This window comes from Tiliqua scincoides, chromosome 2 (genome assembly GCF_035046505.1).
Source record: "Tiliqua scincoides isolate rTilSci1 chromosome 2, rTilSci1.hap2, whole genome shotgun sequence".
Lineage (NCBI taxonomy): Eukaryota > Metazoa > Chordata > Lepidosauria > Squamata > Scincidae > Tiliqua > Tiliqua scincoides.
The window spans coordinates 165,617,242-165,641,840 of NC_089822.1; the positions used below are offsets into that span (position 1 = coordinate 165,617,242).

The 24,599-nt window shown below is 43.5% G+C and overlaps 1 protein-coding gene and 1 pseudogene across 1 annotated transcript in view; both read left to right on the forward strand.

Moving 5' to 3' along the window:
* SHISA6 (shisa family member 6) overlaps positions 1-24,599 on the forward strand; it is a 320,988-nt gene that overhangs the window by 105,189 nt on the left and 191,200 nt on the right. The gene's annotated exons all lie outside the window — the stretch shown is intronic.
* Positions 9,567-9,686, forward strand: LOC136643055 (5S ribosomal RNA; annotated as a pseudogene).

Here is a 24,599-nt window from a genome sequence, read left to right on the forward strand (position 1 = left end):
AAGACCTTTTTTTGAGCCAAACTGAGGAAGTGTTTGACTGACTCTCCTTCTATACTATTTGGCTGTAAGCAGCCTTGGCCCATCTCATTTGGACTGGTGGCTAGGAAAAGGTTTCACAGAGATTATATAGGAGTCCTCATTTTGGCTCAGTGTGGTGGGAGGAGCTTCCTTGAACTGGGCCTTGCTGGATGACTTAGGAGCTAGGAGCTTGCTGGACGACTTGCTAGCTTCTTCTTAAAGCTTAGTGGGGACCATAGCTTCGCCAGGGCTAAGAAGTTTTCAGACTTATTTCGGATTCATGTGAGAACCACAATGATTCTCCTAGCAGGTCCCTGTTCTGCCAAATATCCGACTCCTGCCGACTACACCAATTTGTCCCGTCCAAATATTCCAACTCCCTTCTAATGCCCGCTTTTTGGCTAATTAACACCTTTCTTTTCCAAGAACAACAGCTGCGGTGTGCAAAGAAATGAATACAGAACTCCTTATCTGTTTGAGCAATTAACAAGAATTTATTGCTACAAACACAGACACTCCCTGCAAGTCCTCTTGTCCAGAGGCTTTCCCTCCCCAAAACTCCACTTAACTTAGTGAGTAAAGGTCTGAATCCTCCAGTCCAAGTCCAATCCAGTCTCCAAAGCACAGTCCAGTTTTCTGAAGAAGAGTCCCTCCTCTCCAGCAGTGTCCTCTCCAGCAGAGTGTCTCCTCCAGCAGGGTCCTGGCAGTCCTCTCTTCCTGTAGGTCTGGGTCAGGGTCCGGCTCCTGGCTCCGTCAGCGTCCTGCTTCCGGCTGGGTCTGCATCCTGCTTGGCCAGCCCTTTGCTCCTTCTGAAGCTGCCTTTTATCCTGCAGCCCCTTGTTAAGTCCAAACTCAGCTCAGCTGTGAGCTACCTTGTTAAGTCCAAGTTAGGCTCAGCTGAGCCATCTCTTCAGTCCATGTCCATTCAAAGTCTCATCAAGGTCAAATGAAGCTCAGGTGTCCATCCAGGTCTCCATTGGCCTTGATTGATTACAGCTGTGGAGCTAGCCCTGCCCTTCCCAGAGCTGTCAAACAGCTGTCAAAACAGGGAATCGCTGTCAACACCACATCATCCACCTAATGATCTTCTGATCTTCCATTACAGTCCCTTTTAGGTGTTTGTCCCACCATGGCAACTAGGAGTTGTCACTAATCAGCTGGGAAGTGGCACCCTGGCCAGTGTTGCCATTTCCAGCCAGGGGAGATGACAGCTGATTGCAAACAGTTGGCAGCTGGAGGGTGTGTCTGAAAGCAGTCCTTAAGATTGGGCTTTAGAATAGACAAGGGGATATAGGCAAAAGGAGTAAGAGAGGGGAATGGTGGATGAACAAAAATGGGGGGGAGGCTGAGGGAGAAAGTGAGGAGGTATGAGGAGTGGAAACAGGAGGAGAACATTTTGATTAAAAGTTCTATCTCAGCAAAAGGGTAACTTGTTGTGCAAAAAGGGAGTGTTCAGTTCAGCCGCACTTCAGGTTTTACTCAGCTGAGCATGCTGTTCTCTGCGGTATCCAATAGATCAATTCAGTGGGGCACAGTAATTTGCATTGCACACCAATTAAAAAATTCCACATATTACCATTTAAAAATATACAACAAATTCCTTTTTGAAATACTCTGCCGTATCTCGGGAAACTCAGACTAGATGGGGGGGGGGAACAGCAAGTTAAATCTTTGAATAATAGGATTAATTCAACTCAAGCATCTAATCATGAAAGAATAAGATCAGTTAAAGCACATAGCTCTGTAATCTGGGAAAATGCCTGTTAACAGAAAGCATATCTGGACTTAGTCATTTCTTCCAGGGGGGTTGTGGTCACTTACGTTCTGGATTCTTCATCCAGTGTCCAGGCTAGTACTAGCCCTGCAAGAGTATAATGGCAAGAAGAACAGTGCTCACATACCCTTTTACTATTGCACAAAGGTATATTTGAAAAGTACTAACGGAAACTCGCCACTGTCTGGGTGCAGCTAAACGCTTTATGTGTCTCAGCTAGTGTCCCTTTCCTGATGCATTAAAATATAGATTTGCAAGATGCGAAGATTATCAGCCTTTGCCACATTAGCTGCTTAACCCGTAGCAGGAAGGAGAATATGATCCAATTCCAGCCCTTTGCAATGTGCTGTATAGAGCAGCAGCTGTCCCTAGAAGCAAAAAATTGACAAAAGTTTCATTTTACTCCTTTGTATCTAATACAATCCTGCTGTGCAGTATATTCAGTGAAAACAAGTGATAGTGAAATATGTTGCTTTTCATTAAAAACAAATCCCCAATCTTGAGTACATTCAACAACTTTCTGAAGCTTTAATTTTTCTGCTTTGGATCCTCCATACAGCCTTGAGAATAAAAAAAATGTATCTGCAAACACTTTTCTGCTAATCAGGACTAGATATAGTTATGTATTTCATTTTTATTCCATCCACCCTTCAGGCTGTTTGGGATGATGCACACTGCTCTCTTCCCCTCCAATGTAATCCTTACAGCAACCCTGTGAATTAGGTTAAGCCAGGAGATCCTGACTGGACCAAGGGCCTACAGTGATTTAATGACTGAACAGGGATATGCCCCTGGGCCTCCCTAGCCCTAGTCCAACTTTTATCACTATGTGCAGAGGGAACAATCAGCTAATTAAAGGTACTTGCACAGAAGTTTGCCTGCACATGGGACACTCTGGCTTGCTTAGCTTTTGAGTAGCACAGGGCAGTATTGAGACTTCTTGTTCTCTCAGATGGCTCACAAATGTTCTCCCAAAGTTCATCAACTTTGATACTACGCCTTGCCTGTTGGGGAAGGGCATGGATGGCCAGGCCTTTAACTTTCCTTTCTACCTTAGCAGAGAGCTGAAAGCAAACATCATTCCCTCTAAGTATTAGGAAAAAGAGGCTGCTATAGAAGAGATCAGAACTATCTCAAAGCAAGCATGACTTAAAGTACCCAAGAGTTGGGGAGGCTCGGTTTACTTTAATGGAAATTTGGTGTCTAATCTTTCCTCCTACACCTATCACCCTATAAATGTAGCCAGCCAAAACACTTTCTAGCTAGGCAGAGGAGGAAAGCTGCCCAACTTCCTTCTGAGCGCTTTGCAGAAATGAAGTCAAGTCAATGTCATAACAGGCCCATTCTCACTTAGCCCAGTCATTTCAGGAAGACATATATATTGATTCTTGAGCAGAGCTGCTGATCTGTGGATGCCACCTCAGTGTTATTATGAGTGATTTTACACATTTTTCATCATAATTTTTTTCACACTGTAAGAACTTCCTGTAAACCACAATTTCTCTGGGACTTTCCATTGAGCACACCATTTACCAGGGCTCCCAAAAGACTTACCACAGATCAAACAACTCTCTTTGCCTAATAGAGTCTACTGGACCCTGTCACCATTGTTAGGGCAGGTTCCACTATAGCAGCTTCACCTCATTATGCTGGTGATTTATTGCCAGCTGCAGCAGGCCAAAGGTTTTCACAAAAATGAGTGTTGCACGGATGGATTTGTTGGAACAACTCTGTGACTAGAGGATGAATAATGAGCATGAACCCTGAGCTCCAAACAACAGCCAAAGCTATTGCTGGCATAATCTATCTCGTCCTCTCTATGGGACTTTGCCCTAATTGGCACAAACAGACTCTAAAGATGACATTAACACTTCCCGCAGACAGATCGCAAAGACGTCCTTTGTTACAGATTTTGTTCAGCTCAGCGACCACTTAAAACGTGCAGACAAAATAATGTGAGCCATAGTGAAATTCTGATAACTTGGCATTAAGCTGTTGTCAAACTGAACTAATACACTGAAATGTCAAATAATTCTTTCAAAGTCTTTACAAAATGGGTGCAAAGCCATGTAAATGAGAATGTGTGAGTGAAAGCAAATATGTTTACAAAAAAGAAAGGTAAATAGGATTTTAATAGAATTAAGGAACCAATCAGCATAGAGTCATTGAGCCAGAGTGACAGATAGAAAGTCAGGTATCCATACGGTTTGAGCATTCACAGAATTCTCGAGGGCTGTGAATACAAGACTCACTGAGTCTCCAAATATATAACTTTTTTTTAAAAAAAATGCTTTATTTAATTCTGTAGTCCAATTACAGAATTGCCTTCCCCTGAGGGCTGGGGATAAGAATAGGCCCTCAGTTTGGCTGTACTTGTCCTAAAAGGCGACTAAACAGCCACCGGGTAGATGGGACACGTCAGCCTGGGAAGGCAGCTCATCTGAGAGAAGGAAAACTCTGATCCCAAACCTCCACTGCCTTGTGGCTACATCCAGTTATGGAAAAGGCTTCAGGAGTCAACCTCGAGGCAAAATCCGGAGCCGGAGTCCCTGAGGCAGTTCATGGCTGAACACAGTCACGTTCTTGCAACTCCTGCAACACCACTGGAACCAACCATATTGGCTTCTGCCTTTCCATTGGACCATCTCAGTGACGTGGAGAGGGGGGATTTGCTGCAAGGGAAACAGTCTATCCTCCATATCTACTTTACCCAGGCTTCGCACACTGGAGAGGACACTGTTCCAGAACCACCATTCAGAGCACGATACCACAGTCTTCCGAGACTGAAGGATGCCAACAACCATTAATGAACTTGAGGGGACTGTGCCAGGTAGAGTGGTTGCAGTGGTGAGAGTTCAGGACTTAATTTGAGCCAGGACTGAGCCTTGGAATGAAGCTTTATTTCAATCGTATGTTCAGCACTCAAATTTCTGAAGTAACAGTAAAGAGTTCCTGTGAATATGTGCCAGCTGCTGTACTGTACTGGGTTTAATTTCAACCAAGTATCACAAAGGCTCCGTTCTGAGCCTACTTTCAGTGTTAAACCTAGCATTTTTAGCATTCAGAGCGGGATACCATAGTCTTCCGAGACTGAAGGATGCCAACAAGAGTCCAATTAAAAATATCTGGACTTGAGGACCATGGTCCAACAGAATCCCTTTTGCCTGACATTTTGCCCCCGTCTGTGGAGGGCATAAAGGTTCCATGATCCAAAGATCATCACCACAATGAAATGGTGGTGATCTTTGGATCATGTAATCTTTGAGAATGCCCTCCACAGATAGCAAAAGGTACTCTGTTGGACCATGGCCCTCAGGCCCAGATATTTTTAATTGGACTATTCGACATTCCAGCCATGAAAGCCTCAATTTGTGTGTAATGCTTTATTTCCAATGCCTGACTTCACAGCGATCAGGTTTTACCCCATATATCCAATAAAGTGACATTATTTTACAGATAGCCAGTAATCGCAAATGTCATGCAGACTACTCTTTTCTGTTGTAAAATATAAAATGAAGTTTCATTAATTACACTGGTCAGATGGCTCAGAATGAACTTTTGTTGTACATACAGCAAAACTTAGGCACACAGAAGAAAGGACTTCAGAACTAAAATGATCAAATTGTATATTGCCATCCCCCCAAAATTTAAATTATCAGTTGTGTTTCACTGGAATTGTGTTTCATTTTTGGAAAAGCGAATGCTTTGACTGTGCATTTATAAATGGCTTTTGATTTGATTTTGGATGCAACACATTTGATTTTGGAAGTAATACATTTTAACTGTTGTGGCTGAATTTTCATTTATCTTTTTTTTTAAAAAAATGTTGATTTTGTACACCTGATGAATGCATTATACAGTCCTTTCCATACATAGGTACCCAAGTATAAAATGTGTGCCTCACATCAGTTGTGATTGGTGCAAGCATATTTAACTTACCACTTATCTTAGCAAAATATATAGCAGCAGCAATCAGGAAAAGAGTGGATCACCAGTTCCACGTGTTTTGATTGGGAAAACAGTGATTTGAAAAAGAAGTTTTCAAATATGGATGTGAATTGAAAGGAACAGTTTGTTTAAATGTGAATGGGGGTGGGTTGGAGAGGACCACTATGTTGCAGTTGATGAAACATTTGGTTTTGATCTTCAGATTGCCTAGGTCAAATTCCCCAGTCAGGCAGATGTTCATTTCAGCAAGTGACCTTCAGCTAGTCTCTGTTGCAAAGGTCCACCTCACATTTATTTATTTAAAATAAATACCTTAAAATACCTTTTAAGGTAAAATACCTTTTACCTTAAAAGCTTCAGGAAAAGGCTGCATGGCACTGCCTTCATATGTTGGCTGCTCCACAGAGCAAACAGTTTCCTATGTACCCGTCCCACCCCATGCCTTTCTAAGTGGGATAGCCTCCATTCTACTAGGGCTATTTGGCCAACCTGATAATTGGTGTACATATCAAAATTTCCCCACACTGAACAGCTGTCCCTTGTAAAGAGTTTCCAGCACCTTCTGAGTCACAGCTGTAGCAAGTCAAGTGGTCCAGAGTCTAGGTTAACTTTCAGAGATGTGTGAGGTTGGAAGATAAGTCCCTCCTCAGCTTTTTGCAAAAATCCCATCTATGTACTACCAAGGATGCTGTGGTAACACAACCCCCCCCTCTAATTTTCTCCTATTATTCACCTATCTAACCCCCTGCCTCCTACAGAGGCTTCTGAGATGCCTCAACATCCTAAAGAGACTGCTAAGTCACCTTGATGCAGTAGCCATTGCCCTGGCCTCCTTTGAAATTAGCAACATGGCAGATAGCCCACATGGCCAAGCAAACAGATCATTGTGTGGATTCCTGTCCTTTCATTGGCTTTCGCAAGAAAATAGGTTCCAGCCAGGCTACCTGCTGGGATTGGCATGCAACAGTTTATTGAGCAGACAGGCCTACCTGATCAGGCCAAAGGGCAGATGGTCTCACATGGTCATATACCCTTTAATCAGATGGACCTATGACATGATCAACCCTAGGTTTTATAAGGTCATGAACAAGGATTCTTAGGTATGTTGTCTTGGGGCCCAATCCTATCCAACTTTCTAGCGCCGGTGCAGCTGCAATGCAGCTCTGAGGTAACAGGACAAATGTTCCCTTATCTTGAGGAGCCCTCTGTGATTGCCTCCCCACCACAGGGTGCAGTGCGCACCACATTGTCACTGCTGCACCGGCGTTGGGAAATTAGATAGGATTGGGCCCTTGGTCTTTTACTGAAGGCAGCTGAATGCTTTGTGAAAGGCATGTCTGAGTGTAAGTGTAGGGACCAGAAACCTAGAACTACTTGAGTAGTCAGGGTAGAGAAAGTACCCTATACACTCATGTATAAGCCAAAAATTTATGCTTTAAAATTGACCCTGAAAACAGGGGTCAACATGCTTGGGTCAATACAATCAATAAAGCTTCTAAGAGCAGCTGCTTGGTGAAGTGGGGGTGGGACTGGGCTGAGAAGTGGGAAGCAGGGGAAAAATGAGTAATTTTACTTTGTTCTGAGGCAACAACGGAAAGCAAACAAAAAATGGTAGCCACTTTAGCTTCTTCTCCAAATAGGAAGGGAAATAAAGGCACTTATGGGAATAATAGTCTGTATGAGGGCTGCAGCTATGGAAGTGCAGCACTGTGTTACTCACAAAGCCTTCTCACAACTCCCATAAGCGCCTTCATCTCCCTTCCTGTTTGGAGAAGGTTTAATGGCTCTTTTTTTTCCTTTTTGGTTTTTTGCAGCTGCCTCAAGAACAATTCCTGGTAAGTCATTTTTAAAGAATTTCATACAACCTGCAGTTTTACCCCTTTCCCAACTTATCCAGGGGCCATAGAAAATTCCATTATTTCAGTTCAAAAGCAGCCCTCAACTTATCTGTGAGATTGACTTGTGCGCAGGCGTCTGCGCTACGCGGTTAGACATGCTAGAGATTTGTTTGCTATTTTTTCATCCTTTTTGGACAAAAACCAGAAATGGGGCATGATCATGTTTTGGCACCAGGCGGCCCCCAGAGAGGATCCCGGGCTCCCCACACCCTGTGGAGGGTCATAGCGACCTCCAATAAGCTAAAAAAAAAAAGTTTTAAAAAGAATTTTTCCCCACTGCTGGCACAATTGAAAGAGTGTGGTTGCTGCAGTTGCCCCACCCTCACAAAGAGTTTGGGAACCTCTGATTTTGACTATTGGTTTATCTGTTTCAAATGTTTGGAAATGGAAGAGATTATGCCTCAACACCAAGGGTTTGACTAGGTGACATTGAGATTCATTTTAGTCCTATGATTCTGTGAGTCTTAGAGCACCTAAATGCTCTCCAGCCATCAAAAAAGTAAACAGAATATATGGGAACACTTGTTTAGTATCAAGAGTTGTGGCCATTTTCATCCCAGAGAACAAGAGAGACTTAGTCAAGCCTTTAAGTTATATTGTACTCATTGTTGGGTGCAATAAAATGTAATTCAAAGTCAGTGCTTGGCTCAGTTAGATTGAATTAATGGTCCAATTTGATGTGCAAGTTGCACTAACAGACGGCATGGCCCACTGGCACTGCAGCCTCTCCGCTGTTCTATAAAGTGTATCCACCAGTGCAAGACCCAGAAGGGCCCAACAGCAGTCTGCATATCAGCTGCCGATGAACCCCAGCTGGTGGAGGGAGCAGTTTGAGGGCAGATTAAGGATGGGGCAAGGAAGGATCTTGGCACAAGGCTCCTACAGAGCTACTCAGCAAAAGAGCAGGCGTAGCTTTGAGGGACCCACAGGGGACCAGGAAACCGTGAAGGAGGTAAGTAAAAATTTTCATTCCTTATCTGTCCTGGTAAGTAGAGGTCCCCTGCTGGCCCTCAGGATGCAGCAGAGGCTGCATTGGTGGCACTATACCATGAAGGCCAGTCAAGGCTAAGACTGGGCTATTAGTTGCATACTTAGGTTATCTATTTGGTTGATCCATGTTACATTTTGCCTGCATCTTACTTGGGGTGAAGTGAACTTGATCAGAGTTGTGTACTCCATCACCCAATCCACGTTTTTATGTTCTCAGCCGAACAAGTTTACTAAAAAACATTTGCACTGCTGTGGTCATGGCCTGGAGATGATGCTGGAGATGATGCCTGCAAGGATTAATTTCCTCTCAAATATTAAACTATGACTTGGAGCAGGAGAGCAAACATGGATTAGATATGGAACAGTAATTACAGTATTAGGCATAAATATACATTACCCACATTTTCAACATAATTAACTGATTGATATCTTTAAAAATGTTCTTTCAGGTATGATACTGGGCACAACTTATAATGTAATATGAAAGGTACAGGTTTGTGCCTCCACAACTGAAGCTCAATTAAAATGGATTTACCTGCGTTGCAATGAATGGGCTAAAAGGCACTTGGCACAAAAATGAATTGTTTACATGGAAATAACTTCTGTGTAGGAAACCTGTCTATAAGATGCAGAAATGCACAAATGTGTGCATATGGTGGGAAGTTGTGAGCAATGGTTGGTTACAGTGAGGGACATGTGAGAAAGCAGAAGTACAGGCACTCCTCCTCCCATGTCCTCAGATCCGGTGTCTGGGGATTCACTTATCTGCAGTTCTCCGTAGGGCCCCCACTCCCATTACTTTTGTTTTTCTTCACTTTTATTTTCTTACTTAACACAAAAACGATGTCTTGCTTAATACAGGAATGCAACATGCAGGCAGGCTTGCTAGAGGGACACAACCAGAATGTAAACAGGAAACAAGAACTGTCCTGCTTACTGTTGACAGCAACTGTTACCCTGCACATGCCCAATCTCGTCTGATCTTGGAAGCTAAGCAGGGTCAGGCCTGGTTAGTACTTGGATGGGAGACTGCCTGGGAATACCGGGTGCTGTAGGCTTATACCATAGTCTTTCAAGACTGAAGGTTGCCAACCTGCTTACTGTTATGATCAGTTAGTCTCTTCCCTCTTGTGTTCAGGCTCCCTGCCTGCATATTGTGTTCCTGTGTTAAGCAAGAAAATAAAAGAAAGTAAAGAAAAATGGGGGGGGGGGATTGTACAGTGCTTTATATAGGGTTCCCCCATATCTGCAGTTTCTGTGTCTGCAAGGGGCCCCTGGAACCGAACTCCCATGGATATGGGGGGATGCCTGTAACCTGTCAGTACTGTATTACATGTATGAAAAATTATCTTGCGTGGGAAAACTTTGAAACCAGGGCTATATTTCCATTCATCCCAATAGGGGCAATTTAAGAATGTGAAACCTACCCAGAAAATGTAAGTAACTGTTAAATGAATGAACGGAACTCTGAAAAATCTTAACACAAGATCAAAGCCCCAATCCTTTCAGTGACACATAATGAGTTTTTAAGGACCAAACTAGACATAATGGTAATAGATTTTGATGTTTAAAAACAGATCCCTCCCAATCATAAGGAAAGAAAGAGGGTGCTATACCTGTACATTTTCCCCTACAGAGCAGATAAAAGAAGGAGGGAGAAATTTAGATCAGGAAAACATCACTAAAGGAAAGGTTAATATGCCACCCTGTTCTACAGGTGGAGCCAGTTTATCTGCAGATTTTACATCTGCAGATCTGGCTTAATGCGGGTCCCCCAGATCCACGTTGGACCAAACCTGGCCCCACCTGAACCCTCTGAAGGCAACCAGAGCTGTACTCCATTTGTCTCCGGAGGACTTTCTGAAGCCTGCAGAGGCCACACGCAGCCTCTGCGACTTCAAAATGGCCTGTAGAAAGAACCCAACTGGAAACCATGTTATTTTTTATACCTTTTAAGGCATTCTGAGGCCCAGAGAAGCCCCCGAAGAGGTAAAATCCACAGATAAACAGGCTCCACCTGTACAACAGAGTGGCATATAACCTACTGGCCATTTTGAATGCCACAGAGGTCTCTGCAGGCTTCCGAAAGCTCTTCAGAAGGTACTGGAGCACAGCTCCAATCACCTACATAGAGCTTAAGGAGCCAAACATTGCAGATTTCCTTATCTGTGATTTTCAGTATCCACTGGGGGGGGGGGGTCCAAGAACAAATTTCCCATGGATACCGTGGCCCCACCTGTACTTCTCCATGTGCCCTCTCTCCCCAGCATGGTCTTAACTAAAAAAAGTATTAGGATATGAAACTTGAATCTCATGGTATAACATACCATTTGGCCCAGAGTTGGCTGGCTAAGACTAGAAATGTCTTATAGCTCAATCCTATGTACTTCTACTCAGAAGTAGGTTCCATTGTGTCCAGTGGGGCTTATTTCCAGAAAAGTGTGCCTGCTGTTGCAGCCATACTGCCCAATCCTATCCCCCACCACATTCTAGCATGCAGCCGCAAGTTTGATTCCTTGCCCACCCCCTGCCCTACCTGCAGTTCTTCCCAAAACCCTCCCTACCCACAACATGCCCCCACTGCCAAGTTACCGGTACTGACAGTGGCCTCTGGAACTTCTGCTGCGCATGCCATACTGCTGCCCATTTGCCACAGCAGCTCAGAAGCATGCAGCAGTGGCCTGGCTTTTGTGGCTCCATAAAGGACCTTGCACTGCCAGAATGCTAGTTTCAGTTGCACACGGCCCCAGTAGGATTTCGGCCCTTAGGCAAGCTTGTGTATCAAACACTCTTTCCTCTGAGGTGACGTATTTAACGGGACTGTAATTCCATAAGGACTTCACAGTTAACAATATGCTTTATAGCAGTGGTTCTTGCACATTTAGCATCAGGACCCACTTTTTAGAAAAATAATCTTGTCGGTACCCACCGAAAGTGATGTCATGATCAGAAGTGACAGCACTGAGCAGAGATATTTTTAACGATCCTAGGCTGCAATCCTACCTACACTTACCCAGTAGTAAGTCCTATTTATTATCATTGTTAAAAGCATATACATAGTAGTCTGTTAAAAGTACAGGTCTGTAACATTTCCCCAAATGTAGTCACATGCTATGGTAGCATCAAGTCTAATACAGGTGGAGCCTATTTATCCGTGTTAGGTCCGTTCTGTGACTCGGTGCAATTAAAAAACATGTTGTGCTAAATTCCATAGAGTTACGCAAATACACTGCAGCCTGACACTTCCGGATGGAAGGAAACTAAGGCAGCTGTTATCAATCCCCTCCATACTCAGCCCTCCCTGTTGCTAGCTGCCTGGCTTCTTTCACATGGGATGCTGATCTTTTAAGAGTCCGGCCCTATGCATTTCTACTCAGAAGTAAGCTCCATTCCAGTCAATGGGGCTTACTCCCAGGAAAGTGTGGAGAGGATTGTAAGCTATATCTCATGCTTTGCTTGGTGGGAAGGCTTGCTTGTGTCCCTGATAGCCTGCACCATCTCAATGGGGGGAATTTGACAAACACTCCCTGGATTTTTTAAAGCAATCCCCTCTGTTGCTACCACACCTGCCACTGTGTGAGTGAGAGGGTGAGAGAGCATGCTCCACCTTGCTGCATGTGTTCTGACTACAGATATTTTCAGCCCCCCCTTTCCCTCTTCAGCCTCTTTACTTGCTCAGGGGCTCCAGGAGCGTTACTGTTTCTTTGAAAGGGGAACCTCTTCCAGGGCTCCAGGGCTATTTCCCTGTCTAGGCGAGGCAGAGCCTTTCTGCAGTGTTTTGGGCTGCCTGAAAATGGAGTGAGACATCAGTGCAGGGCAAAGGAGGCAAAGGTTTGTGTGAATTTCGGTTCCCCTACCCCATTCGCGTTGAAACAAATCCACAGATAAAAAAATCTGTGGATAAATAGGCTGCACCTGTATATTAACAATAAAATATTGAAATGAAGGGGGACCCACCTGAAATTGGCTCACGACCCACCTAGTGGGTCCTGACCCACAGTTTTAGAAACACTGCTTTATAGAATAGAGAGAAAGGGGGTATTGTGGGAAAAATGGTGCTGTTGTAGTTTTGGATGTCAACAGTAAGCTAACACTTGAGGGGCCTTGAATATGTTTTTTATAATTGCTATTTCTGCTCAAGAGGAATTGCTACTTCTATGTGAAATCAGAGCTGCTGATTTTGGAATCAAAATTACATTGATTTTTCATCACACCTTTTCAGTGCAAGATAAAATAAACTCCTTTGTGAAGTGGGGTGAAGTGGAAGGCATGAATCTGTTACAAATCCCATTGTTGATGACATAATGAAACAATATTTCACTATTCAATATTCATTTCAAACATAATGAAATAATTAGACAATAAAAACTACATCAATTACTGAATCACTCCACCAACTGCCAGAGACAGAATGACGCCACAGAGCAACAAAAAAAGCTGTGTCTGCGGGCTGATACCTTTTAACATCAGCCAGCTCCTGGATCCATCTGTAGCTCTATCTGCCTCCTCCTGAAACTCTAATTAAAAACCTTATTTAGTACATTGTATTTTTTATTATTATGTATTGTACACTGCTTTGGAAGCCTGTCTTGGCTGAAAAGTGGGGCTTTTCACAAGTAATCATGTATAGGAACTGGCTGCATGACTGTGATTTTATGTGTAATTACACAAAGCGCTGGATTAGATACTGTTAACCTAGTTAACGGTGGGGCTACACCGATGGGGGCTGCCAAGTATTGCAATTGTTCCTAACATTACAAGGTGTCTGTGACAAAGAAAGGAAACAAGTTTGTTTTTATTTGCTTGAACTGTATACGACATGAATACAGACTTACAGATCTATACAAACAAATCTGTTCTCTTATATGACAGGGATAAGCTATTCATGCAGGTCATTACTGTTGAGAAAGCGGGTGCAAATGCATAGAAAATATGCTGAACCAACAGAGGGGGTCACCAAAGATGCTTCTTGCCTATGGCACCGTTTAGCCTAAAGTTGGCTCTACCTACACAGATTAATCACCAGTGAACTCAGTGAAAGGAACGTGCAGAGAATCAGGAAGGTACAACTTAAATATATATTTGCCTCTTCGCTCCCAGAGTGAAGACACATGATGCAATGTGTAGAGATCCCACTTTATACATTCATATGTATAAATGTTCACACTCTTAGGGCGCAATCCCAACCCCTTATGTCAGTGCTTTCCAGCACTGGCATAGCAGTGCCAATGGGACCTGTGCTGCATCCTGCAGTTGGGGGGCACTCAAGGAGGCCTCCTCAAAGTCAGGGAATGTTTGTTCCCTTACCTCAGTGCTGCATTGCCCTTATGTCAGTGCTGGAAAGCACTGACATAAGGGGTTAGGATTGTGCCCTTAATTAAATAAATCCAGCTTCCCCAAACCCATTGTCTAGGAACTGCATTCTTGCCGGTTACTTTGATGGCTGACGTGACTCCAGCTCAAAACAAATAAATCATATAATTTGCACTTAATGTTTTTTCCCACATCTGAAAGGTGTACAGATGAGACCCTGCTGGGGTAATCTGTCCCTTGGTTGGTATTCTTTAACATCTGTGGGACCATCAGGACCCAAGGGGGGCTCCCTATTCTATGTCCCCTCAGGCCAGGGACTCCTGAGGAATTGTTTTGGATGATTGTGACAGCATAGACAAAAAAACTCCTTCCCTGTGGCCATTTTAGAAAAGGCAACCGAAAATTTCTACACACCTATCCTAGTGACATGCTAATGTGTATTGCCCGAAAGAGCCAGGATGGTGCAGCAGTTTGGGAGCTGGACTTAGACCTGGAAGAACTAGGTACAAATCCCCACTCAACCATGCTGCTTCCTGAGTGACCTTGGACCTTGATCTCTCAGCCTAACCTACCTCGCAGGATTGTTGTGAGCACCGAAGGAAGGAAAGAACCATGTACACTACCCTGAGCCCCTTGAAGGAAGAGTGGTCTAAAAATGTGAATGAATGAATGAATGAATGAATATGTGTGATGATTAGAGCTAAACTTTGAGGTGAGGGGTTGGCCACCTGCAACAGGCACCACCATGCAGCTCCTGCTTAGGTTAAGCTACCCACACAAGGCACTCAGCCATGTGCACCATCCTTTCTAGGAGGCAGAAGCAAAATAGCTCATGAATATACATGTGTGTGCACAAGTCCACGGGAACACACACACACAAGATAAGGTCTAGAAATCACATCATTACCTCCTTGAAGCACATGTCCCTTTAAATGCAGGCACTTCAGACACTGCATGCAGTTGCTCATGCCATGACTCAGTACTGGCCAAACATTGAAATGAAAACCAAGGAAGATAAATATAAGCTTTCCCCTGTAAGAATGAATCAAGTTCAAATATAAAATGAGGGGATCATTTTCTAAGAGGTTACACAGTGATTGATGAATAATGTTTGGTAGCTGCCTTGGTGTTAGAGATGGGAGAACTAGTGGGTTGATCTTGCTAGGCCACTTTCCTTACCTCTTTTGTTCTGGCAAATTATACATTTAGTTGCAACCTTGCAACGACTGCTGATATCAGTGTAGGTGTGTTTTTGTGCACAAATTGTACTTTTGCCCAGTATTCAGAGCTTTCTCTCTGTAATTTAATGACAGTGTGTCATGCATGTGCCCTTGAAGACTGTAAACTCTCTCACAAGGAGTGGCCACACCAAGTTCTTTCTTTCCCAAGGTTATCACAAGAGGCTGTTTTAATATGCTGCCAAATAAAAACTTAGCTGACACCTTCTCCACTCTTCTCATCCTTAATTTGGCATAAGTGCCTAAGTAAAAGTGCCCAGGATGCTGCAAGGGTGTCATGCAGCTTCGACTTTATTTGCTATTATTGTTGCTTTCAAGTGGAAAATTGATATAATAACAGCCTTCTCTCGGCACACAGCAGCCTGCACATTTGTACAATGCTCTGTGAGGATGATCAGCATCCACTGGCAGGAAAAAAAGTGACAGATGCTGCCTACAAATAATGAGCTGATCCAATTTCCTTTGGAAGGAAACTTTAAAACAATCCCTTGAGCTTGGCAAGTCACAATGCTGTCTGGAGCTGCTTGTGTGTGTGTTTGCTGCCATGGACGTTTCCTTGGTTCATTTGCTATGAATATTCAGCCGCATTTCCATTAGTGAGATGGGAGAGAAGATCAGCTTCCCAGCATCAATATCCTGTCAAAAGGAGAAATGTGCAAACTGCAGTCTTCAAAGAACAGATGTACGCATGTCCATTCATATAATGGGACCCCAAAATGGTAAACTAATTGACTGTAGGAATCTCAAATGCATTAACATCTATTTTGGGGATGTCATGAGCAACCACTAAAGGTCTCAGGGCCTAATCCTATCCAATTTTCCAGCACTGGTGCAGCTGCAATGCAGTCCCAAGGCAAAGTAACAAACGTTCTCATAGCTTGAGGAGGCCTCTGACTACCTCCCCACCACAGGATGCAGCATACATCCCACTGGCGCAGTTGCACTGGCACTGGAAAATTGGATGGGATTGGGCCCCCAGTCATCACATAGACACAAGAAGAGTGAATTGGTGAAAAAAGATCAATATTTAGACCGATATTGATATTGCCTCCAAAGAAAGTATGCTGTGATTGAACCTAAGTTACATAGGTTCAATGAGGTCACCCTTCTCAGATTCCCAGGTGACAAAAGGCATGTCTCAAAGCTACTATTTTGCAAACCTAAGGGTCTACTAGATGTGGTATTAATCATGTTGAGTTTGGCATCTTTGTTTCTTTAATGTAAATAGCAGCTGCAGAGAGTCTGGAATCCGACTGGGGAAAGGGGAGCCTTTAACCCTTGCCTTACCATGGTCCCAAACCGGATCAGGGCCTCCTGTAGTCCCTATTTGCCCCCAAAAGCTGTGTCAAATCACAGGAAGAATTCTTGCCAGGTTGAGTATTTGCTCTGCAGATAGCAGGGGCATGGCCACATATTGCATCAGCACTGGGGTCGTGGCTAATTGCACACTATCATTCCTCCTATACCTTTCTACACTATACCCAGTGAATAGACTGAACAGACATCACCAGACCAGTGTTTCTCAAACTATGAGTCGGGACCCACTAGGTGGTCGCGGGCCAATTTCAGGTGGGTCCCCATTCATTTCAGTATTTTATTTTTAATATATTAGACTTGATGCTATCTTGGTATGTGACTGCATTTGGGGAAATGTTGCAGACCTGTACTTTTAACAAACTACTCTGTATATTCTTTTAACAATGATAGTAAATGGGACTTACTCCTGGTAAGTGTGGGTTGGATTGTAGCCTTGAATTGTTAAAATTTGTCCTGCTTGATGATGTCACTTCTGGTCATTACATCACTTACGGTGGGTCCCGACAGATTCTCATTCCAAGAAGTGGGTCCTGGTGCTAAATGTGCGAGAACCACTGCACTAGACAATCTTGCCCTTACTCCACCCTCAGTTTCTGATATGTAGATTTAAAAACGATAGTCTTCTTCCAAACTGAAGGATGTGATATGAGACTTTGGGGGGGGGGTTTACCTCGATGCCCTCATTGACAATGAGTACGATGCTCTTGGAGGCTCATCAACAACACTTTTTCCAGTCAAAAGTAGACTTTTGCTTTCTGAACTAAAACTAAGTAAGCTTGTTCAGAAAATGACTTGTACTCTCTGCTGTGATAATTGAGACTTATATCCTGCATTAAGAACTAAGTTAGGGCAATGTTTAAATTGAAACATCCATCTTCCTTGCTGGATGTCTATGTACTGTCTGGTTTGGTTGAACTGTATTAAAAAATGCTGCCTTTGGTCATTCTGAAATGCAGCCTTTCTAGAGTCCGCAATAGCTTCTGTTGTTTTGGTCTTAATCGTTTCAGAAATAGGCTGGGGCTGTGGGGATGTTAAGTAGCCCTGTGCTAAAAGAGAGAGGATAACAGAGTTGATGTTAAGTCTCACATGATCCTCATCCTAGATATCTGCTGGTCTGGGTTTAAAGAACTAGTTGGTGGTGGCAGCTATTGTAGTCTGCATTAAGGCTGGAGAGTCTGATTTATCAGCCTAATGTCTTTAATTTTTGATGTGCAGTCTTCTGATTTGATTTAATGAAACATGTAATATATTCAGTAAACAGTGGTGGCACCAGGTTGATGGGGATCATGGACCAAAACCTGCATCCCCATGGCACCCTCCCACCTCTTCCCTTTTGACTTATTGGGGACTACTGTGGCCACTGGTACTAAGGATCCACGAGTCAGTCCAATGGAGTGGGCCCTTGGCCCACCCCTGCCAATTTATAATATTACAAACTATGCAGAGGTAGAACTTATGAAGCATTGAGTACAGACCAAGAAGAAGAGCCATGGTTAGTATTCACATAAAAGCCAATACAGGTTTATATAAGTAACCATTAGAAAACTGTTAGAGCATTAGGGAAAAAAACTGCTTATAATCTTGCTTACCTTCAGAGATTTAGCAAAACCTGGCTATAGTCAAAAGAAGTTTGTCATACATTTCTGCAAGTTCCCCAATGGAATGACCAAGAGAACTTTTGACAATTTAATCTAGAAAATGCTGTAATAAACCTTACAATGGTTGTCCAAATATTTTCATTCTGGGACATTACTACCACCACATATTTAAGGAATCAGCAGTTTGGGTACATCCCTTAATAGTACCATCAAAAGAGAATTCTATAAAATGGCTCCGTCAAGGTCATATAGGGGAAAAAATGCCTTGCTGTCATGTGCAAAAGCCTCCACAGGATAATGATGTCATCAGTTCCTGCCTGCTAGTTGCCTCTGTGCAAGTGCTGTGTTCAAACAGCTGCAAAGGGCCCTGCTAACCAAGAGCATCTGAGCAGGCACATCTTCTGCCACAGAGACCACAGCTGCACTCGGCTTGTAGTGGTTGTTTGTGTGGTTCAGAAAAGTGGACTTAGAGAGTTTTAAAAACAAAGTTTGTTGTGTTTTTTTAAAAATACTTATGGGATTGTTCTGTATAGTGAATATTTGCATATTTATAAAATGTACTACTTCAGAAATGCAAATTTTCATGAAGACAATTTCAAGCACAAAGCATATCCCCAGAAATCAAATTTAGGGTATTCAATCAGTTATTTCAATTTGCAGGTGTTTGCCAGAGCATGAAAGAGGCTGTAGCAGAAGATAACAGATGCCACTTTGCAGGCCAGGACTGCCTGGTGACATTTTTCACTGCAAACTGCCTCTGCCTTCTCCACAGTAATTCCTGCATCTTTAAAGGCTTTGCCCAGCCTTTGGCGCAGCAGCTGCCTACTCTGGCCCTGCACAGAGCAGAAATAATCTGAAATGCAATCCTTACCTTATGTGCTATGAGAACGAGAGCCTGCGAGGAGAGAAGATTACATACATTGAAGTGAGCCTTTTCGTTCAGCAAGAGCTCCCAGAGCTGGTACTTCATGCAATGCAGCTTCACAGGCGCTGCTGGACTGGCTCTCCGCAGCAGGTTGCTAGAGGTGTACAGCAAAACATGTTCAGATCAAAGAGCCAGCCATATAAAGCCACAGCAAACATCTACACCAGAAACAGGCCAAGCAGGCTTTCTCCCTAGGAGTAAAATGCTTTCCAATGCAGGTTTCAGTATTTCTGCCTCATTATCTCATCTCTGATTGCAACACACCCACCCTGCAAGGCAGCTGCCAGCACAGCTGGCTGCCAGAGTTGAACCAGGGGATCAATGTGTTCAGCTTTCTGTTCTCCTCCATAGTATGAATTTGAGCCTGTCTCACAGTGATGGGAGTGAGATGAGACAGCAGCTCTGGGTTATTGATATCATGTCATTGACTGTCTCCTTGCCTCAGCCTGGAGCTTCTATAGCCTTCTCTGCTCCCCCTTCCCCACCCATCCATTTCCCACACTCACTGCTGGTTTGGCATTCTCCAGGCAGGGTTAATTATATCTATTGCACTTTTTCAAGCAGAATGAGCCAGTTTTCAGATGCTAAAGAAACTGCCCAGGGCAGTTTTGCTTTCTGTCCCAATGAGTTAGAAAGTGGAAAGTTCAGATTTGTTCTCATCCAGAAGCAATTGATGAATTAAAAGAGGGAAGATTAGTGTTAAGAGGGATTTTGGAGATTTAGACTTGAGCCCCAAGGTCCACGAGCAACTTTTGTTTGTTAAATTAAGCCACTTCATCTTTGTGTGCCATGGGCTTTTGAATGACACCTTGCTGTTGCAGATTAGTTGGGTGGATTCATGTTGAAGTCTTTCAATAGAAGGAAACTGGCGGACAGCACCTGCTGCTTTTGTATGTGATGATTGGATTTTATTTGGGATTTAAAATGTTCTGCCACATACCTTTATGTATAAGGATCCTGTAATTAGCTGTTTTAATTAGCTTTGATACCCAATTATTGTGAACAAATCAATTGCATTTAAAAAGTTCTCTCTACCCTATTTACCACCCTCTCTATGGTGCCTTACTCAGGGGTCCAAAGAGAGATTATTGAAATGGGAAAAAAAACACATAAATACTATATAGTCCAACCTCTTGCAGAAAAAAGTAGGCTCCTCACCACCAGCAGCCTATGCAACAAGACCGTGGTATGTCACAAATAGGATGCAAGTATTCTGCAAAAAAGAAAAATTTCCTGTGGAGTTCAAGCAAGTGAACCAAGTCATGGGCAACAGGGGAAGGAAAATGAAAATAAATGTATGGGGCCAGTCTGAAACTGTCAGACACTGACTGTCTCCACCAAGCCTTCTCAAATGAAAAATGGGGAGGGGCGACATTTCCACATTACACACTATATTGTCTCTATAGTTTGTTATTGAGGAAGAAATCCAAGAGCACATGGGAAGAAACTTTTCTGATCTTGGTAGATTCTAACAGAGACATCAGTGTAGAAAAGTACAAGATAGCCTTCATAAACGGATCCAGCATTCAGCTACAGTTCCTCAATGAAGAAGTGATTGTGTGTCATGTGTACCCTATTTAGCCTGAAGAATCATGGTGCAAAGAAAGAAATAATCTGTGTGGGAATTCAGTATGTCAGGACAATGAGTGCCAGGTCTAAAAGTTTGGTGACATCTCAGAAAGTGTGACCCTTTTCACAACTTTGATATGGTTTTCCCATTTAGTATACTTCACTAAAAAGACTTAAGGACTTCTCCTCCTGCTCCCTTTGCTTCTACTAACAAGGAAGTCAGGCATGCAGTGAATACAATAAAGCAAGATGTTTCTTATGTGCAAATAAGGGATCGTGGTATTTTACAGAAGTAACTACAGTACAAGGAAATTGGAAAATACCTCTAGACCCCTTTACTTGAAAGGGAGAGAAAATCACCCAACACCTCTGAGTAATAAAGACAGTAACTGAAAATATAATTTTGTTCTAATGAGTTCGATGGTTGCATTGTAATGAATAAGTACTTTACATCTGAGGGAACCCGAGATCACTTCAAATTAGCATGAGACTTGTATGTTTGTGTTCAATTAATTTTTTTTCCTTACAGTTGAACATTTCTACTGCGATGCCCTACATTATATCATGCATTAATAATAGTTTAACAGATGTTGCACAATGGAACATTAAGAGACAGTTGAAAAAATCTCACGTGTTCCTTTGTGAGTATCCTGGAACTGTCTCTGCATTTCTGTGAAACCAAATGGATTCGAGACCTCACACAGACCATAGGGCTGCAGTCGCTCTGTATAGTCATGGCTGTATCCTGAGAGCCAAGGCTAAAGTAAGTCATCCATTCTGCTTCTTTGAGGGCTGCAGAAGAGGCCTACATCCTTCTAGCATCAATTAGCACTTCAGAGCCCCAGCCAACTCCCATCAAAGTCAAGGTGATTATTTTAATTAGCTTTGTTTCCATTTAAACCTCTGACTTTTCTTGCTTATTATGGCAACTGATTTCAAAGTTAAATCATTAACTCAAATCGCAGTCCAATTAAAAACTTCAACATTAAATTTTATATTTTTAACATCTTGGCTTGAGATAATTAAAATACACTGTCGAATAGTAACCATCGGTCATTATCCCCAGTGCCACACGCCACAATTTTATGGCACACACAAGTTAGGGTATCTTGCTTGCTGTTCTCTTTTCTCAACCACAGATGGCGCAAAGCAAATTATGTCTTCACAGCTGGGCTTGATAACCCAGTATTGGCTTCCAAGAGCTGGCAATGAAATTTAATATTAATTTAGATGTATATCCACCCTGCCCATGGTTCTCAGAGTACAGTATAGAGATAATTAGAATTTAATGTTTAAAAAACAAGACAAGGAAGAGAGACAAATCCCTGATCCAATAGAGCTTAGGACCATTTCGCATGCTGCAGAATAAAAACCCAGGTTTGTCACATTCAAATTTTACATTGTTAGGTGTAAACATCTTTTGATCTATATGTAGAAAAAAGTAATATGTAAGGTAGTCCTAAAGCTAAAGAGCAGAAGGCCCACAGCAGTGACTTTTCAGCAGGGAACATGTTAAACCAATAGTTATTTTGAACTCCTAGCTCAGTGATTTTCAACCACTGTGCTGTGGCACAGTGGTGTGTTGCAGATGTTCTGCAGGTGAGCCATGGGACTTAAGGATCATTTATTAGTAGGGCCATTCAGGGATATGACCCCCAGCCAGCAGTGTGGCATGCCTTCTCAGGGCCTAATCCCATCCAATTTTCCAGCACTGGTGCAACTGCAATACAACTCCAAGGTAAGGGAACAAATGTTTGATACCTTAAGAGAGTCTCGGTGACTACCTCCCTACCACAGGATGCAGTGCATGCAGCACTGGTATGGCTGCACCGGCACTGGAAAATTGGATAGGATTGGGCCCCCAATTGTAAAAATTAAAAAAAAAAGTGGTAGTGTGCCTTGACAATTTTAGCACCATGAGATGAAAAAGGTTGAACATCACTGCTCTAGCTCCTTAGCTGAACCCCAATAGGCAGCTAAGCCCTTCTGTAACTCCAGTTATCTTTGTAGCTGTCCTTAAAGTTGTAACTAGAACTGTGATCAAAATGTAGACCTCTCTGCAGGTAAAATATTCACTAGGCATCGTCCTTTACATGCCTATGGAGACTTAGCCGGGCCAGCCTTCCACCCCACTGGTAGACAAGTGGGCCAGCACCAAACCTGCAAACACTCAGCACAGGGGCTGTGCAGCCAGGTGGTGATGGTTCCTTGCCCAAGTGAGCCCACCTGAGACCAATCAAGCAGAACTGTGGCAGAGAATTAGGGGAGAATACTTAAGCCCCAAAGACAGGGCAGGCAGGGGGCAGACTGAGCAAAGAGATGGGGAGAATGACCATGACCCCTACCTCACACGGTTCAGTCATATCAGTCCGTAGACAGACATAGAGACTCTGGATTTCCTGGCCTAGCCACCACGTGGGAAAAGACCCAGAAGTCAACGGCCGCCCCCTTGAGAAGTCCACCTAGCTGCAGCATCTGCACCCTAGCATGCAGGGGGCCACAAGCCCGAGTTTTGCACCCACCAGGTTGGGTCAACCTTGAGCATGGGACCTTGAGGGGAGGAACTCTGAGGCAGGATGACATGCAATGGTATGGCTCAATGCAACAGTAACTATATTCCACCTTTTGGATAACAAAGAGGCCTGCCTTGCCTGTGGGTACTTCTCTCAAAATCTCTCCAGTGGGGTATGAACCACTCAGTTGATGATACTCCTCGTAGTGACCTCTCCTTGCTGCCCCTTACACTGACTGCTTCCAGCCTCCAAAATGTTGGAGAAGTACACCAAGGCAAGGCCCCTTGTTACCCAAAAGGTGGAATATAAACCAGTTACTGTTGCATTCAGCCAGCCAGCCAAGTGTGATCCTTTCCTCTCAACAACCCCATTCACCAGGCCCCATGAGCACTGTGAATCTCTGTGACATGGAGACCCTCTGTGGGATGACCCTGGGCCCTTGGGGATATCAGCAATACCCCTCCATTTACATATAAACTGCCAGCTGCAAATATAATATAGAACCAGGAGAAGGGGAAGGAAGACATAGAATCACCAACATTTCTATATTCCCCAAAGGCCCCCAGATAGTTCTCTTATTGTTTGTACAATGTAGGCTTCCATGATATTTTTGCTACGACTCCATGTAACTGTTCAACAGCTCTTAAACTCTTGCTTGCTGCAAATTGGTGATGCTTGCTCATTGCAGGTCAAGGAATTTTAGTATATATTCAGCACAACTTTCCTCTTTCTGGCAGGGACACAGAAGATTCATCTCTGTGACTTGGAAACAGCATCACCAGAGATTAAATACAGAATAATTAATTGACCAGTGCAGCTGTAGCAGCACAACAACACTCAGGGAGATGTTATCTGCTGTCCTGTTTGAATTAAGAATTCATAATGGCACAAATCACTCTGGGCACTTTGTTTTCGTTTGAGCTGGTGTGTACACAAAATGAACTGTCCAGAGAATTTGATTTAATAAGATTGACAGTCCAATGCTATGGGCTCTGGCCAGCAGTGCAATGTGTGTTCCACTGCTGGTCACTGCTAGAAAAGTGCCAGAAAACACTTTCCAGCAGCTTGCTCAGTAGCATACTGCCCAGATACCAGTGGAAGGACTGCAGCCTTCCCACCCACATTGCCAGAGCTCCAGCCATCTGCGGGGGCAGATAAGCGGAGGAAAGAGGGACAGGGGGTAGGTGGAATAGTGCAGGGGGGATCTGACAGGGAGGCTGCAGGATGGGTGGATCTGATGGTGATGACACATGCTTGATCCTACCCTCCATTTTCACTGCCTCACCAGTTTCTCTACTTGCTCCTTTGCTAACTTGCACTAGCAAAATCACAAAAGGAGACCATTGTAGGTCAGAAGACATATGCAGAGGTAAGGGGATTTAAATTCCCTTTCCCTTCTGAAGCATCCACCCACCCTCCACTGGATATAGCCATTTTTGGTGTGGCTGCACCAGCAAGGGGATAGGATAGAATTGGGCTCGAAGTAAAGGAACACAGA